A 17540-nucleotide genomic window follows, 5' to 3' on the forward strand; every position below is an offset into this window, starting at 1 on the left:
CACAGCTTCACTTTCAATTTCCCTCCTTTATGCTGATTTGTCACCAGCCTCAATTCAGCCTGCAACTGTGGTATCATCGACAAACTTGAATTTGGCAGGAAAGCTGTGTGCTTAGCCTCACAATCATAAGTATAAAGTGAGTAGAGCAGGGGCCTAAGCTCACATTATTATTAGGGATTATTATTATTAGGGATAATTTAAGGGACTCGAGCATACTTTGACAGCACATGAAAGAGAGAAAAATGGAGGGCTCTGTTGGAGGGAAGAGCTAGACAGATCATAAAGAAGGTTAAGAGGTTGGCACAACTTCGTTGGCTGAAGGGCCTGTACAGTGCTGTAATGCTCTATGCTGGTTTTCAGATTGAAAAGAGATATACAATCTTGGTCTCGGCACTGGATTCTCTGTTGTTTTTGATATTTATTGGAAATGTGAAGTTCTGAATACAGGACATAATTTCAGACTATGCAGATGACAGCAAATGTTGTAGTATAATAAACAATGATGAAGATACTTAATACTTAGAGTACCATGTTCAGTTCTGGTCATCTCATTATAGGAAGGATGTGGAAGCTATGAAGAGGGTGCAGAGGAGATTTACCAGGATGTTGCCTGGTTTGGAGAACAAGTCATATGAAGCAAGGTTAGCAGAGCCGCGACTTTTCTCTTTGGAGCGTAGAAGAATGAGAGGGGACTTGATAGAGGTCTACAAGATTATGAGAGGCATAGATAGGGTGAATAGTCAGCAGCTGTTTCCCAGGGCACCAATAGCAAACACCAGAGGGCATATGTACAAAATTAAGGGAGGGGAGTTTAGGGGAGACATCAGGGGTAAGATTTTACACAGAGGGTTGTGAGTGCCTGGAATGACTTACCTACGATGCTGGTGGAGGCTAAAACATTAGGGGTATTTAAGAGCCTCTTGGACAGGCACATGGATGAAAGAAAAATGGAGGGTTATGGGGGAGTGTGGGTTTAGTACTTTTTTTAAGGACTATATGGGTCGGCACAACATGCAGAGCTGAAGGGCCTGTACTGTGCTGTAGTGTTCTATGGAAGATAGTTATAGACATCGATAGAACATTGACAGGCTGGTAGAACGTGTAATACATACAGATGACATTCAGCACAGAAGAGAACGATTTGGTAAAAAAAAACTGAAGAAAGACAGCATAACTAAGGCAATGGTAAAATGCATTCAGTAACAGACAGAAATTTTTACTAATGACAGAACAGATTAATAAATTTGGTATAAAAGTACACCTAGTCTTTGGAGTGATATGACTCTACAATACAAACATAGTTTGACAGCTGCTCTTTTTAATTCTGCATGGATTTCTTTAAGAAGGGCTTAAAAATTTTATAAAGATGTTTACTGGCATTGTGCCAGGTATGTGGGATTACAAATACAGTATGTGCCCAGATTGGACAAACAGTGCTTCTTCTCCTCAAAATAGTGAAGGCAGAGAGGAAATGGAGAGGTCTGCTTAGAATCTTGAAACTTTTAGACAGAGCAAATAAAGATAAATCTTGAATGAAATACTGGTGACCAGAGGGCACCGTTTCAAGGTGATTAGCAAAAGAGCAGAAGTGACATGAGGAAAATCTATTTGCACAATGAATAGTTAGGTATTAAAGCTCAGTACCTAGAAGAATGGTGGACAAGAATTGAGTAAATACATGAAAACAATACAATAGAGATATGGGAAAGATATGTTTATTTTGAAGTGCACTGAAAGATCCAGCTTACACAGAATCTCACAAATGGCCTTTATCTTTGTTGTAGTATTCTATATGATTCCAGCAAGGTCACTGAGGGCTGGAGAATGGCCAATATTGGTCTTCTGTCTGGGAAGGGAAGTTAAGACAGACTTGGAAATAGTTTTGTGCAAGGGAGAGGATATATTAGAAACTTGAATGAGTTGTTTCTTAAAGGTGACAAAAATGATTGAAGAGGGTAGAGTAGTGATGTGGTGCAATAACCATTTCAATAAGCTCCCTCATAGCAGGCTGAGCCTAGGATTAAGTCACATGGGATCCATGAAAAATTGGTAGATTTCTTTCTTTCTTTTTCAATCTTTTTATTGAGTTTCATATAAATATAAAAAAACATAACATAATAATGAATAGGTTATGAATACAATAGACTTAAGATTACATTAATAATAGGATAATGATATCCTATTAAACATCAACAACAAAAAAGTACATTAATCAATCAAGTCTATATAATTATATATGAAAAAAAAACAAAACTAATCATCAAAAGAAAAAGAAAAAAAAATTAGAGCTGTGTGAAAGAAAATATATATATGAAACAAACACTAAACTAAAACTAACATGGGCAATAATAACAGTTTATAAGTATATGATAGTGTCAAAGAACTCCGGAACTCCATACCTGAACAAGAATAAACAGAGAGAAGGTCTGGGAAAGGCCAAATTAATTCATATGAAAATGTCGGATGAACGGTCCCCAAGTTTCTTCAAATTTAATTGACGAGTCAAAAATAGTGCTTCTAATTTTTTCCAAACTCAGATAAGAAATAGTTTGAAAAAGCCACTGAGACGTGGTAGGAGGGTTTACTTTCCAATTTTGTAATATAGACCTTCTGGCCATTAATGTTACAAAAGCAATCATTCGTCTGATTGAAGGAGAAAACTGATTACCATCCTCATTTGGTAGGTAGATTTGATAAAAGATTGGTTCGGTCAGAAAGGAAAAGTATGGAGGGGGAGGGTGACCAGTGATGTTCCACAATGATTAGTGTTGGAATCTCTGGTGGGCTGATGAATAGGTTTGCAGATGTTGAAACACATTGATGGCGTTGTGGGTGGTGAGGAAGGTTCCCAAATGATTGATCAAGGTACAGACCAACAGAAAATGTGAGCAGAGAAGTACCGGATAGAGCTTAATCCAGAGAAGTGGAAAGTGTAGCATCTTGTGAGGTACGTTGTAAGAGGAAGCTCTCCAGTAAAAAGCAGGACAATACAGTCAACAGCACTGATGTTTAGAATGAGCCTGGGGTAGAAGTTCTTAGCTTTCTGAATGTGGCAATACAGGCAGATAGGACAGTAGAGAAGGCATGCTGCCTTTATCTGTCTGGGTGTTGAGTGTAGAGGTAGGGACTTCAATTTGCAGCTCTATAACACTTTGATTAGGCCACATTTGGAGTATTGTATGCAGGTCTCTGAAATACAACAAGGAAATGGAGGCTTTGGAGAAGTTGCAGGAGCAATTTACCAGGATCTTGCGTGTATTAGAAAGTGTTAACGTAAAGAGAGGTTGAACAAACTTGGTTTGCTCTCTCTGGAGCAGAGGCCGAGGAGCAATCTGATCAACCTGTATAAAATTATGAGAGGCATAGAGAGGGTAGAGTCTTTTAACATGGAATGGAAATGTCAAAGATTAGAGGATGTAGCTTTAATGCGAAGGGTTGTGATAATGCTGAGGCTTTATTGTTCAGATCACATTTGGAATATTGGGAGAAACTTTGAGAACCATATCTAACAAAGGATGTGCTGAGATTGGAGAGAGTCCAGAGGACATTTAGAAAAATGATCCCAGGAATGAACAGGGTAATATGTGATGTGTTTGATGTTTCTGGGTCTGTACTTGATGGAGTTTAGAAAAATAAGGAAAGATCTCATTGAAACCTTCCAAATATTGAAAGGCCTAGATAGAGTAGATGTGGAGAAGATGTTTCCAATAGTGGGTGAGTCTAGGACCAGAGGACACAGACTCAGATTAGAAGGGTGTTCCTTTAGAACAGAGATAAGGCAATTTTTTTTTTTATTAAACAGAGGATGGCACACACTCAATGATTCAGGAACAGCCTCTTCCCCTCTGCCATCCAATTTCTGAATGGACATTGAACCCTGAACACAACTTTTTAAAATTTCTGTTTTTGCACTAGTTATTTAAATATATATATATGTTCTGTAATTCACATTTTTTTATAATTATGTATTGCATTGTACAGCTGCTGCAAAGACAACAAATTTCACAACATATGCCAGTGATATTAAACACTACTCTCCTTCTGAATCAGAGGAATGCATTGCCACAGATTGTAGAAACTAAGACATTGGGCATTTTTAAAGCAGAGGTTGATAAACTCTTGATTAGTAAGAGTGTCAAAGAGTATGGAGAGAAAACAGGAGAATAAATCAGCCATGATGAAATGGCAGAGCAGACTGAATGGGCTGAATGGCCTAATTCCGCTCATTGTTCTTATGAGAGAAAGGAAGATTAAATGAGGTTGAAGTAGCAAGTCTTTTGTAAAACGCAGAAGGTGGTAGGTGTCTGGAACAAGCTGTCGGGAGAAGTGAAGGGAGCTGATATGACAGCAATGTTTAAGAGGCATTTAGAAAGATGCATGAACAAGAAAAGAACTGAAATATATAACAGATATCGGGGCGATAGGCAGTTTAGCTTTGCATCATGATTACTGCAGGCACTGTGGGCTGAACAGTCTGATCCTGTGTGGTTCTGTTCTACAGTCCTTTGCTGGTTGCTGGGAATCGCACTTGGACCATTCATTCTCTTCCCTCTGTCACAATAGCATTGGAAGCAACCACAGTCAATGGACTTACTCTGAAACCTAGGAAGGAAATCTGTCTAATGTTATGTAATACAGGCAATTGACACCAAGAGAGATTAAAGTAGGCTGGGGCGAGGTATATGGGGAAGTTGGAAATCTAATTCACCATCAGTTTCATTCCACCTTCTCCCATGCTACTGGCATGATATGCTGAACCCTCATTCTGAATTATAGATTTTTCCACGATACTCTGTTTAGGTGAGAGGAGATTTTGGTCAGCCAGGAATTAAAGGCACTTTTGTTATCAGAGTTGGAAAGTGAATTGTCTGGTACTTGGAAGACTCCTGTGCTCTTCCATCCAACCAGCCACTTTCTTTCTCTCAGATTCTTCCCATCCAGTTACTGAAAATGCAACACCCATCCTTTGCCTTTTTCTTTTTTCAAAACACTGGGATCCAACAGTCTTACAGGTGAAATTGCAATTCACTTCCACTTCTCCAGCTTGTCTGCTGCACTGCAATACCTGCTCTGCATTGAGAACACCAAATGCAATGTGGAGCACCTACATTCCATCCACAGGAGTGATCCTGAGCTTCCATCCCTCACTTTAATTTCCTACCCATGCACACACCTTGCCTTATCTATCTGTGGCTTCCTGCAAAAAATAAAACAAGTGCCAAATAATCTTGAGGATTTGAATCTCAGCTTCATCTCAATATTTTGCAGCTTCTAGACTCAATACGAAATCAGTTCTGTAGTATGTTATCCATCCCCAGTATTATTTCTACACTGTCTGAATTTCTGGCAGATCTGCACTTTACATGTTCTTTGCTGAGGTTCTCTCTCTATAGGCTATCTGATGACTTCATCGGTAGCTTATCATGCAGACCTTTCATAGACATTCTCTTTGTCCTATCTATCCTCCACTCCCACTCTTACTGCAACTTCAAATCTAACTTCTTTTCTTTCCTTCCCTTCCCAAATCCAACAGTAGGTAAAAGATAATGTGCATTTCAGCATTCAGAAGTTCCTGGTGCCTGAAACCTTGAGTGTTACAGCACCAAGTTCATAGCCAAAATGGTGTTGAGCTTGTGCACCTTTTAGATTGCACAAATATTTCCAGGCTAGAGAGTTTCACAATACCTGAATAAGGGCAGCTTCACAATCCTTTGAATGATTGAATTCCACAGAACTAGCTGGATAAATTCCTGCAGTACATGTGCGCTCCTTTGGGAGTGCCTCACACATGGTTTTTGCTGACCTAATCCTTGAATTTCTTGCCTTACACAAGGGAGGATTGTTATTACAGGGAGAAACACAATTTTCTCTTATAGAAAACATAAGCAGTACCAACATGTCCTCATCATTTGATTCCTTTGGAGGTTTCTAAACAGAGCTTCTGGGTGTGGGATATTGAACCTTCCAAATAAAAAGCTTTATGCAAGCACTGGAGACTGCTGATGCTGGAACTTGGAACCTGGAACCTGAAACAAATTGCTTGAAGAATACTTCTGTTTGTTAAATATCCAACATGCTTAATAGAAACAGAACACCACAGCACAGTACAGGCCCTTTGGCTCACAATGTTGTGCCGACCATTTAACCTACTCTAGGATCAATCTAACCCTTCCCTCCTACATATCCCTCTATTGTTCCAAGTGCCTAAGAGTATCTTAATTACGCCTATCGTATCTGCCTCCACCACCACAGCTGGCAGGCTTTCCACACACTGACCACTCTCTGTGTAAAAACCCTTACCTCAGATATATCCCCCTATACTTTCATCCAGCCACCTTAAGGTTATGGCTCCCAGTTATTAGTCATTACCTGCCTGGGAAAAAAGTCTCTGACTCCTTGATCAAGCTATGCCTCTTATCATCTTGGACACCTCTTATCAAGCCTCCCTCTCATTGTCCTTCGCTCCAAAGAGAAAGGCTCTAGCTCGGTCAACCTATCCTTTATAAGACATGCTCTCTAATCCAGGCAGTGTTCTCGTAAATCTCCTCTGCACCCTCTCTAAAGCTTCTACATCCTTCCTATTATGAGGCAAATAGAACTGAACAGAGTATTCCAAGTACGGTCTAACCAGCGTTGTAAAGAGCTGCAATGTTATCTTGCAGCAGTTGAATCAAATTCCCTGTGTAAAGAAGGCCAACACAGCATATGCCTTTTTAACCACCCTATTCACTTGTGTGGCACCTTTGAGGGATCTATGGATGTGGACCACAATGTGCCTCTGTTCCTCCACTCTGCTAAGTATCATGCTACCTGCCTTCGAATTCGACCTTCCAAAGTGAATCACTTCGCACTGTTCCGGGTTGAACTCCATCTGCCACTTCTCAGTCCAGCTCTGCAACCCGCTGTAACCTACGTTGACCTTTGACAACTATTTACAACTCCAAGTTCATGCCATCTGCAAATTTACTAACCCACCCTTCCACGATGAACTTTTATAAGGCACTGGTTTGGCCTGAATTTAGATATTGTGCTTAGTTCTGGGAAGATGCAAGGCTTGGAGAGTGAGTCACACAGTACAAAAACAAGTTGTGTTGGGTGTGGAATGGTAGATTCAATTATAGTGCTCACATAGAGTTGGATAAGATTCTAAGAGGAAAGAATTTACAGCGGTCTGGTGAGAAGGAGGGCAGTACAATCAGCTGAATGCTGGTACAGAACTTGATGGCCTGTATGCCTGTGTGGCAGCTATTCTGTAAAAGATGATTTACACTTGTAACCCCAAACAATAATATTGGCATTTGATTGCCACTCCTGCCATACAGCCATATCCAATAGTTCCCAACCAAATAATACAAGCATTTGTCAGGTGGTAACAGAAGTGACGGGAGTCTTTGATTGGAGTACAGCACAGCCACAGTAGAAGCAAGTTGGCAAAGAGCTTTAAAAACCCAGTCTCCATGAAAGAGAGACAACTTCTAGCAATGTGGTCACTATCGAAGTGATCTGAGTACGAGTGTTAAGACTTTGGTTCAACAGGGCTTCGGCAAGAACAAGCAGAGGCAAGGTAAGTAGATAAGTTCATTCTGTTCTGGATGTCAGCTGTAGGGCTTTTGGGAAACTATCAGTCTCCCCGATGGCAACATCTGCAACAGCCACATCAAAATACAGCTCCTTTAGAGACTGTATTAAGGAACTGGAACTACAGTGTGATGATCTTCATCTTGTTAGGGAAAGTGAGGAGGTGATAGACAGGAGCTACAGGGAGGTAGTCACCCCAAGGCTATAGGTGACTGTCAGGAGAGGGTAGGGTGAACATCAGATAGTGGAGAGCTCCCTCAACAATAAGTATTCCATTTTGAATATTGTTAGGGGGGACAATCTACCTGGGGGAAGCAACAACAGCCATGCCTCTGGCACTGAGTCTGGCCCTGTGGCTCAGAAGGGTAGGGAACTGAAGAAGATGGCAGCAGTAACAGGACACTCTATAGTTAAGGGATCAGATAGGCAATTCTGTGGACACAAAAAGTAAACACTGATGGTAGTTTGCCTCCCAGGTGCCAGGGTCTGCGATGTCTCTGAACACGTCCACAATATCCTGAAAAGGGAGGGTGAGCAGCCAGACGTTGTGGTGCACATTGGTGCCAATGACATAGGCAGAAAAAGGGAGGAGGTCCTGAAAGCAGAGTACAGGGATTTATTAAGGAAGCTGAAAAATAGGACCTCAAGGCTAGTAATCTCGTGGATTGCTGCCTGTGCCACATGACAGTGAGGACAGGAATAGAATGAGGTGGCAGATAAATGCACAACTGAAGAATTGGAGCAGGGAGCAGGGATTTAGATTTCTGGACAATTGTGAGCTCTTCTGGGGAAGGTGTGGCCTGTACAAAAGAGATGAGTTGCACTTGAATCCGAGGGGGACCAATATTCTTGCAGGCAGGTTTTCTAGAGCTGTTGGGAATGGTTTAAACTAATATGAACCAGTATGATAGAGCAGAGGATGAGTCAGCAGGTTTATAAGTAGATAATGGATGTAACATGAATGCAAGGAAGGGCAGGCCAATGATTTGGTACAAATGTAGTGTTAAATTGTACTACAGCGGCAAAATTCAAAAGGGTGAAGAATGCAGAACTGAAGGTGTTGCATTTGAATGCAGGTAGCATTTAGAATAAGGTGAATGAACTCGGTGCAGTTAGAGATTGATCAGTGTACATTGTGGGCATCACTGAGTCGTGGCTGAAAGAAAGCCATAGCTGTGAGCGTAACATCAAAGGACATAACTTGTATTGGAAGGACAGGCAGGAAGGTATTGGTGGTGGTGTGAATCTTTTGGTAAGAGATGGAATTACGTCTTTAGAAAGCGGTGATTTAGGGTCAGAGAATGTCGAATCTTTGTGGGTGGATTTAAGAAACTGCAAGGGTATAAAAGAATTCTGGTAATCATATATAGGGAATCATATCTAGGCCTCCAAATGGTAGCCAAGATGAGAGGTTGAGATTGCAAAGGGAGCTCAAAACCATGTAATTAGGGTAATGTCACAATTACAATGCAGGACTTCAATATGCAAAGGGATTAGGAAAATCAGGTTGGTGCCGGATTACAAGAGAGGGTATTTGTTATATGCCTACTAGATGGCTTTTTAGAGCAGCTTGTACTTGATCCTCCTGGGGGAAAGGCTATCTTAGAGTGGGTGTTGTGTAATAACCCAAATTTTATTAGTGAGCTTAATGTAAAGCAACCCTTAGGAGGCAGTGATCGTAATATGATTGAATTCATACTGCAATTTGAGAGGGAGAAGCATAGTATCAGTATTGCAATGGAATAAAGTTAATTACGGCGGCACGAGAGAGGAATTTGCCCAGGTGGATTGGAGTAGTGATGCACCATCAATAACTCTCGGAGACGGGAGGCGAACGATAGGCTTTTATTAGCTACAAGAGACCACGATTAGCAGCAAGAGACCACCACACAACATCCTGGAGACTGAGGGAGGAGCAGTCCCTCCAATCGCCTTTATACAGGGGTCTGTGGGAGGAGCCACAGGAGCAGTCAGCAGAGGGGCATGTCCAGGCAGGTATATGTAGTTCACCACAAGTAGGATACTGGCGGGGATGATGGCAAAGCAGAATTGTCTGAAGTTTCTGGGAATAATTCACAAGGTACAGGATAGATATGTCCCACAGAGGAAGAAGTTCTCAAATGGCAGGGGCAGGCAACTGTGGCTGACAAGGGAAGTTAAAGACTGCACAAAAGCCAAGGAAAGGGCACAGACGGTAGCAAAAGTCAATGGGAAGTTGGATGATTGGGAAGCTTTAGAAATCCAACAAAAGGCACCAAAAAACTATAAAAAGGAAAGAGATGAAATACGAGGGCAAACTAGCCAATAATATGAAGCAGAATAATAAAAGATTTTGCATTTATATAAAGAGTAAAAGGGAGGCGAGAGCTGATATTGAACCACTGGAAAATGATGCTGGTGAGGTAGTAATGGGGGGCAAAGAAACAGCAAATGAACTTAATAGGTACTTTGCATCAGTTCTCACTGTGGAAGACACTAGCAGTATGCCAGAGGTCTGTGAGTGTCAGGGAGCAGGAGGGAGTGCCATTGCTATTACAAAGGAAAAACTGGTTGGTAAACTCAAAAGTCTTAAGGTGGATCAGTCACCTAGACCAGATGGACTACATCACAGAGTTCTGAGAGAGGTTGCTGAAGAGATAACGGATGCATTGGTCATGATCTTTCAAGAATTACTTGATACTGGCATGGTCACAGAGGACTGAAAACTTGCAAATGTCACTCCACTCTTTAAGAAGGGAGGAAGGGAAAAGAAAGGAAATTTTAGCCCAGTTAACCTAACCTCAGTGGTTGGTAAAGTTTTGGAGTCCATTATTAAGGATGAGGCTTTGGAGTACTTGGAGACTAATGATAAAATAAGTCAAAATCAACATGATTTTTGTAAAGAGAAATGTTGTCTGACAAATCTGTTAGAGTTCTTCAAGGAAGTAACAAGCAGCGTGGACAGTGGGTGCCATTTATTTGGATTTTCAGAAAGCTTTTGTTAAGGTGACACACATGAGGCTGCTTACCAAGATGGAAAGATACAGGCACGGACAGAGAAATAACTGAGAGGCAGGAGGCAGCGAGTGGGAATAAAAGGGGCCTTTTCTGATCAGCTGCCAGTGACTATTGGTGTTCCTCAGGAGTCACTATTGGGACCACTACTTTTCACATTATTTGTCAGTGATTTGGATAATGGAACTGATGGCTTTGTTGCAAAGTTTGAGGATGATATGAAGATAGATGGAGGGGTAGATAGTGCTGAGGAAGCAATACAATTGTAGCAGAACTTAGACAAATTGGAAAAGTGGGCAAAAAGTGTCAGATGGAATACAGTGTTGGGAAATGTATGATAATGCATTTTGGTAAGAGGACCAATAGTGCAGACTATTATATAAATATGGAGAAAATTCAAACATCGGATGCACAAAGGGATTTAGTTGTCCTTGTGCAAGACTCCCAGAAAATTAATTTAGAGGCTGAATCTGTGGTAAAGAAGGCAAATGCAAAGTTGGAATTCATTTCAAGTGGAATAGATTATAAAAGCAAGGAGATAATGTTGAGCCTTTATAAGACACTAATCAGCCTGCACTTGGAGTATTGTCAATAGTTTTGGGCCCCATATCTCATAAAGGATGTGTTGTCATTGGAGTGAGTCTAGAGGATGTTCACGAAGATGATTCTGGGAATGAAGTGGTTAACATATGAGGAGTGTTTGGTAGCTTTGGGCCTGTACTTACTGGAATTTAGAAGAATGTGGTGGGACCTCATTGAAACCTACCAAACATTGAAAGAACTAGATAGGATGGATGGGGAGAGAGGATGTTTCCTATGGTGGGGATATCCAGAACTAGATGGTTTTATCTCAAAATTGTGGAGCATCCTTTTAGAACAGAGATAAGGAGGAAGTTTTTTAGCCAGAGAGTAGTGAATCTGTGGAATGCTCTGCGGTGGAGGCAAAGTCCATGACTATATTTAAAGCAAAAGTTGATAGAATCCTGATTGTTCAGGGCATCAAATGATATGGCAGGAAGACAAGTCTTTGGGGTTGACTGTGATCCAGGATCAGCCATGATAGAATAGCGGAGCAGACTCGATGGGCTGAATGGCCTAATTCTGCTTCCATGTCTTATAGTCTTAAAGGAAAACTTGGAACATTAAACTCCTATTTAAATATATTCATGATCCTATCCTATGCCTCAAGCTGGAATGCTGTTTGTCTGAACTCAACTTCATGCAAAAAACCTGAATACATTTAAAAAAAACACGAAATGTGGGTGGAATTCACGGCTATTTCATTTTTAGGCGGCTTCTTCACGTTTGCTATCAAAGCAATATTGGACCAACATCTGTGGCCAAAAGAGTGGTAAAATTGTATGCAAATGATGAACGCCATTCCTAGTGCCATTATTAAAATCGGTTGGCATCCTTGGACAAAGCGCGGATACCTGGAAATCATCACTTTACTAGCCAATTGTGCTGTTCTCAGTAGTGCAGCCCATCATTAATCTATTTTCCTCCAGTGAACTTGCCAAATATAATTGCCTTTTAAACATGTATTAAAGTTAAGGTGAGAAATGCATTTGCCCTTGGAACAGTAGGATAACTGTTAAAGCAACTGGAGCTTTCAAGCAAATGAACTATTCGAAGAATGGGGTGAAAATTTATCTTTTTGCCAGGTTTCGTCATACAGGCTACCCGATTTTAACTTGAGACATGGAGAAAGGAAGAGGAAGGCAGTAGTGATAGGGGACTCTATAGTCATGGGTTCAGACAGCTGATTCTGTGGACGCAGGGAAGAAATTCCGAGGGCAGTTTGCCTCCCGGGTGCCAGAGTCCGGGATGTTTCTGATCGCGTCCAAGATATCCTGCAGTGGGAAGGAGAACAGCCAGAGGTCGTGGTACATTTTGGTACCAATTACATAGGTAGGAAAAGGGCAGAGGTCTTGAAAACAGACTACAGGGAGTTAGGAAGCAAGTTGAGAAGCAGGACTGCAAAGGTAGTAATCTCGGGATTACTGCCTGTGCCACACGACAGTGAGTATAGGAATAGAATGAGGTGGAGGATAAATGCGTTGCTGAAGGATTGGAGCAGGGGGCAGGGATTCAGATTTATGGATCATTGGGACCTCTTTTGGGACAGGTGTGGCCTGTACAAAAAGGACAGGTTGCGCTTGAATCCCAGGGGGACCAATATTCTGGGTGGGAGGTTTAAACTAGAATTGTTGGGGGGTGGTAACTGAACAGAAGAGACGGAGGAAGAGGTGGTTGGCTCACAAATAGAGAAAGCTTGGAGTCAGTATGTGAGGCAGGATAGGCAGGTGATAGAGAAGGGATGCGCTCAGACCGACAGTTTGAGATGAGTCTATTTTAACGCAAAGAGTGTTGTGAACAAAGTGGATGAATTTAGAGCATTCAGATTCAGATTCAGTTTATTGTCATTTAAAAACCACAAATGCAATGCAGTTAAAAAATGAGACAACGTTCCCCCAGAATGATATCATAAAAGCACATGACAAAACAGACTACACCAGAAAATCCACATTACGTTTGGAAATCCCCAATCCAGAGTCTGGAGAGGCTGCTGCGTATTACAAACGTTTGTAATATCACGCTACCATCTTAGCGTGGTCCCTGGAAAGGAGCTCCAATCCCACCAGACAAAACAAGACCAAAAACGAAAGCTACAAGACCTGCACAAAACCACATAGCTACAACGTAGATCAGCACTTGGAGCTATGATGTGGTAGCCATTACAGAGACTTGGATGGCTCAGGGACAGGAATGGTTTTAGATGCTGCGTTTTAGATGTTTCAGAAAGGACCGGGAGGAAGGCAAAAGAGGTGGGGGTGTGGCACAGTTGATCAGAGATAGTGATGTGGCTGCAGAAAAGGTGGACATCATGAAGGGATTGTCTACAGAGTCTCTGTGAGTGGAGGTTAGGAACAGGAAGGGGTCAATAACTCTACTGGGTGTTTTTTATAGGCTGCCCAATAGTAACAAGGATATCGAGGAGCAGATAGGGAAACAGATCCTGGAAAGGTGTAATAATAACAGAGTTGTCGTGATGGGAGACATTAATTTCCCAAATATTCATTGGCATCTCCCTGGAGCAAGGGGTTTAGATGGGATGGAGATTGTTCGGTGTGTTCAGGAAGGTTTTTTGACACAATATGTAGACAAGACAAGAGACTATACTCGATTTGGTATTGGGAAATGAACCTGGTAAGGTGTCAGGTCTCTCAGTGGGAGAGCCTTTTGGAAATACTGATCATACTTCTACCTCCTTTATAATAGCATTGGAGAGAGATAGAAACAGACAAGTTAGAAAAGTGTTTAATTTGAGTAAGGGGAATTATGAGACTATCAGGCAGGAACTTGGAAACTTAAATTGGGAACAGATGTTCTTAGGGAAATGTATGGAGGAAATGTGGCAAACGTTCAGGGGATATTTGTGTGCAGTTCTGCATAGGTACGTTCCAATGAGACAGGGAAGTTACGGTCGGGTACAGGAACTGTGGTGTACAAAGGCTGTAGTAAATCTAGTCAAGAAGAAAAGAAAAGCTTACAAAAGGTTCAGAGAGCTAGGTAATGTTAGAGATCTAGAAGATTATAAGGCTAATAGGAAGGAGCTTAAGAAGGAAATTAGGAGAGCCGGAAGGGGTCATGAGAAGGCCTTGGTGGGCAGGATTAGGGAAAACCCCAAGGCATTCTACAAGTACGTGAAGAGCAAGAGGATAAGATATGAAAGAATAGGACCTATCAAGTGTGACAGTGCGAAAGTATATGGAACCGGAGGAAATAGCAGAGGTACTTAAAGAATACTTTACTTCAGTATTCACTATGGAAAAGGATATCGTTGATTGTAGTGATGACTTGCAGCGGACTGAAAAGCTTGAGCATGTAGATATTAAGAAAGAGGATGTGCTGGAGTTTCGGAAAGCATCAAGTTGGATAAGTCACCAGAAACAGATGAGATGTATCCCAGGCTACTGTGGGAGGTGAGGGAGGAGATTGCTGAGCCTCTGGCGATGATCTTTGCATCATCACTTTGGACGGGAGAGGTTCTGGAGTGGTTCATTTTCATAGGTCAAATATGATGGCAGAATATAGTACTAAAGGTAAGACTCTTGGCAGTGTGGAGGTTCAGAGGTATCTTGTGGTCTGAGTCCATAGGACGCTCAAAGCAGCTGTGCAGGTTGACTCTGTAGTTAAGAAGGGATACGGTGTATTGGCCTCAATCAATTGTGGAATTGATTTTAGGAGCCAAGAGGTCATGTTGCAGCTATATAGGACCCTAGTCAGACCCCACTTGGAGTACTGTGCTCAGTTCTGTTCACCTCACTATAGGAAGGATGTGGAAACCATAGAAAGGGTGCAGAGGAGATTTACAAGGATGTTGCCTGGATTGGGGAGCATGCCCTATGAAAACAGGTTGAGTGAACTCGACCTTTTCTCCTTGGGGTGAAATGGTTGCCTCAAGAGGACACAGGTTTAAGGTACTTGGGAGTAGGTACAGAGGAGGTGTCAGGGATAAGTTTTTTACTCAGCCAGTGGTGAGTGCGTGGAAAGGGCTGCCCGCAACAGTGGTGGAGGCAGATATGATAGGGTCTTTTAGGAAACTTTTGGATAGGTACATGGAGCTTAGAAAAATAGAGGGCTATGGGTAACCTTAGTAATTTGTAAGGTAGGGACATGTTCGGCACAACTTTGTGGGCCGAAGGGCCTGTATTCTGCTGTAGGGACTTTTTTTCTTCTTAACAGTGGAAGCTAGAAGAAGTCTAAGTTTTTGACAGCTCCACTTACCACTGTTGGCAGAAGATCAGATCAAAATAGTCAGGGGAATCTGTAAAACTAATGAACTACTGTACTTCAATATTTTCCAGATTTTCATTTTCATCAGAACTACACAGAACTGAAGCTTGGCCTTATTTTGCAGAGCTCTCTTTAGAAATCTCTTACTACCACCGGATAATAGCAATCAGGTTTTCAGTGTGGCAGGAATCCAGCTTCGGTTTGAACACCAGGCATAAAACACAATAAACTATAACTTTATATTAATGTACAGAAAATGAACAGAGGTATGTTCCCATATCCATATTGCCTGTAGCCAAAAGCAAATTGAGACCCGTCGGTTCATTTCATCGTGTTCAGTCAAAAGACCAACTATATCATTTTCCCATTTTTTAGACATGCTCAGTATCTTGGCTGTCAGACATAAATTTTAAAAGCTCATTTGTCCTTTATACGCGATGAAGCAAATAACTTTTTTGCAGATACATAACAAGAAATGCTGAATATCATTGCAGTTGTCTCCATTGTAAAATGATTTATAATTCTACATTCTGCAAGTTAGTCCCCCTGGGGGTTGAGGATGATTTAATTTCACTCCAGCTCCGGTTTTGAACTGGATGGTAAGGCCCTGGATAATGAACATGTGAAATACGAATTGTTGAATGGTATGGGGGAAGAGGGTGAGATATTTTGCTATTCTCACCACTTTTCCTTGGTTCCCACATTGTCCCAAAGAACAGGAGTTTTTCAATCTCATCACTAATGCTCCTTTCCTATTTTGATCAGTCAAGGGCTAGGGAGTTCTAAGGATTGACGAGGATAATTTTTCTCCTCGTAAGGATGCTTTAATCTGTGAAGGCTTTCCTCTCTCCACCCGATGATTTCTTACTGCGCTGGAGTTCGGCATAGTCTACATACTTTGGAAGTCTGATGTCAGGCTTGTAAGAGATGTATCCTACACAACACGCTAGGGGCTTCATTTCTGAGATGTTACTCTGAGAGAACACTCTTCCTTTCTTTTACTTCTCCTCCCAGGGGATTTGGAGGAGTTTGCAGAGACAGTGTTGGTGGTACATTGAGGTTTCTGCTGTAGATAGTCCAGGTCTGAGAAGCATCCTGAAGCGTAGAGATCACTGTTGCCTAGGTGACTATGAACTTTGTGCCAGGCATTGATTAAAAATCCCTCAGAAATTCATTTCTATTCTATGTTTGTTACTTAATGTCATAATTCTAACCAAAGAAAAAGATTGGAGCCAAGCATGGTGACATCAAACACTTCACTCTTTCAATCTTCCTCACTGCAATATTCCATCTCATCTCCAACAAAAGTCATGCTTGAGATTAGCAAATCTGAATAATGAATGGGAAAGTGCTCAATTCTTACTGCTCAACCCCAGAACCAAGGTGAGTCCTCTTCAGTTGTTGGGCTACAGAACACAAATAATACTTGCACTGTATATGTGCACCGAGGTTATATTCTAAGTTGCTCAGAATGTTTATTATCACAGACATTTGTCAACAAATTGTTGTTTTTTGTGGCAGTAGTACAGTACATACATAAAAATTCCTGTAAGTTACAAACTGAATATATTTTAAAAATCATAGTACACAAAGAGAGAAAAATAGCTGGGTAGTGTTCGTGGACTGTTCAGAAATCTGATGGCGGAGAAGATGCTGTTCCTAAAAGCACAAGAGATTCTGCAAATGCTGGAAATCCAGAGTAACACACACAAAATATTAGAGGATCTCAGGAGTCAGTCAGCATCTATGGAGAGGTATAAACAGTCAATATTTCAGGCTGAGGCCCTTCAGAGACCTGATGAAAAGTTTCAGCCCATAACATTGCCTCTTTATTCACAGATGCTGCCTGACCTGCTGAGCTCCTCCAGTGTTTTGCAACTATTCCTAAAATCTCGAGTATACATCTCCAGGCTCCTGTACCTCCTCCCTATGGTCATGTCCCAGATGGCAAGGGTCCTTCATTATGGATGTTGTCTTCCTTTCCTTTCAAAATGTCCTCGATGGGCAGTTCACTTACGTGCATAAAAGAAGGGGCTTAATAGTAAATATCTGTAAAGCATCATCAATTGAATTTGCTGCAAAAAACTATCCCCTCAAACAATTTCCACAATGAGGCCCTTGGAAACATGCATTTCTTATCATTTGTGAGTCATTTCCCTGTAAAGTCA

Source organism: Hypanus sabinus, chromosome 10 (genome assembly GCF_030144855.1).
Source record: "Hypanus sabinus isolate sHypSab1 chromosome 10, sHypSab1.hap1, whole genome shotgun sequence".
Lineage (NCBI taxonomy): Eukaryota > Metazoa > Chordata > Chondrichthyes > Myliobatiformes > Dasyatidae > Hypanus > Hypanus sabinus.